The 2,500-nt window shown below is 39.8% G+C and overlaps 1 protein-coding gene across 2 annotated transcripts in view; it reads left to right on the plus strand.

Annotated features, from left to right (window-relative positions):
- Nucleotides 1-7: 7 nt before the first annotated feature.
- The window catches only part of LOC119598690, a 9,202-nt gene continuing 6,709 nt past the window's right edge, over nt 8-2,500 (plus strand). Inside the window, exon 1 of one of the 2 annotated variants that reach the window (XM_037948430.1) lies at nt 8-137. The gene's annotated coding sequence lies outside the window, so the exon portion shown is untranslated. The remainder of the gene's footprint in view (nt 138-2,500) is intronic. The other variant, XM_037948431.1, reaches the window with a different exon arrangement.

A 2,500-nucleotide genomic window follows, 5' to 3' on the forward strand; every position in this document is an offset into this window, starting at 1 on the left:
CCGTGACTCAACCTCCATAAGAGAAAGAAAGAAAAGAAAAAAAGGAGAGAGAGAGATTCTTGGAAGATCCCGGGACTGTAGACGTGGAAGGTCATTCGGGTTTTGGCCTCGCTTGTGTTCGGTTGGGAATTGCTGAGGTAATGTGAGCGATCTAACTTTTTTCTGTCCAGATTTTTTTTATCTTTTGTTTTGTGAGAATCAACATAAATTTATGTGCATACACACACACACACACACACACACACACACACACACACACCACACACACACACACACACACACACACACACACACACACTCACACACACACACACACACACACACACACACACACACACACACACACACACACACACACACACACACACACACACACACACACACACACACACACACACATATATATATATATATATATATATATATATATATATATATATATATATATATACATACACACACACACACACATGTAAATATATGCATATGTACATATATATATATATATATATATATATATATATATATATATATATATATATATATATATATATATATATATATGTATATATATATATATAATATATATATATACATATACACACATACACGCACACACATATATATAAAGGGTAAGTAAGACTGTATTGCTACTAGCGTTCTATTTCATACATTCACACATGTATCAGAAATAAAAGCTTTGAACATGTTTCCTAGACAAGAGGAGAGAGAAGCCTGCAGACAAGTTACCCCGTTGCTCTACTCGCCTATCTCTCTCTCTGTACATACATATATATATATATATATATATATATATATATATATATATATATATATATATATATATATATATATATATATATATATATATACATATATTTGTCTCATGGAAATGTCTTCAAAAATGGATAATTTTTGTGCTTATTTTCCTTTTTAGCAAAAGTCGAATGGAAGTCTGCAAAAATTATTGAAACTGCAGAAAGTTGATGGAGATAATGCGACGCATAAATCAACAATTTTAGGTAGATTAGTCAATTTAAGGAAGGTCAACAGTGCTCAAATATGAGCAGCGAGAAGAGACCTAAAAAGACGGAGTATAGCATGTGGATAATTCTGCTTCTGTTACATGATGTGGATAATTCTATTTCGGTTACCAGTGGACCACGTGGCTGTTTTCCACGTGCATCCAAAAGTCCCAAATATAACCTTTCGCTCAGCGAGGGCGGAGGTCACATCTGATATATCACCTCGTTTGACCGGGAGTTCGTCGCCAGCGACCAGCGCGGTAAAGTCATAGCCCTCGCCTCCCTCCGGGCAAGCTGACCTGACCATGACCCAGCATACAACCATATATAGACATGTCTCGTGTTCTTATACTGCGTGGTGTCAACTCTCAGAAATAAAGAGTGAAAGCCGTTAACAAGTATAACTACCCTCTGTTCACCATTGTACTAAGGATGATAGCCTTTTACACGGAGAAACTGTGGCTCAAGTGCAGAACCTCGTGCAATACGACCTCGAATTATTAGTGAGGCGACTGAAGTTGGGATCACGCATACTTCAGCATTTTCAGTTGTAAGCGAAAATCTTGGCCTCAGTAAACTTTTAGCTCGGTGGATGCCTCAAGCGATGCGCGGAGATCAGCTGTCTCGGAGAGCTGAACTTTCTTTCGGTCTTTTATGGAAGAATTGAGGTGATGTTCTGGAACGAATTGTAACCGAAATCGGTCTTATATTTACCAATACGATCCAGCGAGTAAGGTTCAGGCACAACATTGGCTTCTGAAAGGGCCAGCTCAGAAGAAAATGGCTTCTAGGAGAGGTAATCTTGATAGATTTCCTTGCAATACAAAGGATGATCATGGACGCTTATCATCAAGAAGTATAAAGAAGTGTATTGGCGAGAAGGTCAGGAGAGTTGCACCGTGGCAATTCGTCAGCTTATTCCTCGAGCAAAGCAAGGGCTGTAATGCGAGAAATTTCTTGGCATACATTACTCAGTCAGCTCTGATATTGCCCCTCAGTCTTCATTTTGTTCCCAAAACTGGAAGAGGATTTTGTTTCATGGGGGAGGGGGGGGGGGGCAAAAGGGTTAGGCAAGCGAAGCTGATGAAAATCTAGAGGCAGTTTTAAGCTATAACTAGACCTATATAAAGTGTGATAAAAAAACGGTTTAGAAATTTGGTCCTAGACTCCTCAAGCTCTAGGCAAACAGAATCACAGTCTCCCCCCCCCCCAGTTGACGCCCCTGTCTGAAAGGAGCACGGTACGAGTCCCTCTGTGATGCTAACATTGCTAGTTTGACACGGCGTGGTTCGAAGAACATAGAAGCTCTCACAGGTAGGTTAGAGAGATGGAAACAGTGTCTTAGGCAGTGGAGAGAGAGAGAGAGAGAGAGAGAGAGAGAGAGAGAGAGAGAGAGAGAGAGAGAGAGAGAGAGAGAGAGAGAGAGAGAGAGAGAGAGAGAGAGAGAGAGATAGGAGGATAGACGAATAGATATA

The sequence above is a fragment of the Penaeus monodon genome, chromosome 41, assembly GCF_015228065.2.
Source record: "Penaeus monodon isolate SGIC_2016 chromosome 41, NSTDA_Pmon_1, whole genome shotgun sequence".
NCBI classification, from domain to species: domain Eukaryota; kingdom Metazoa; phylum Arthropoda; class Malacostraca; order Decapoda; family Penaeidae; genus Penaeus; species Penaeus monodon.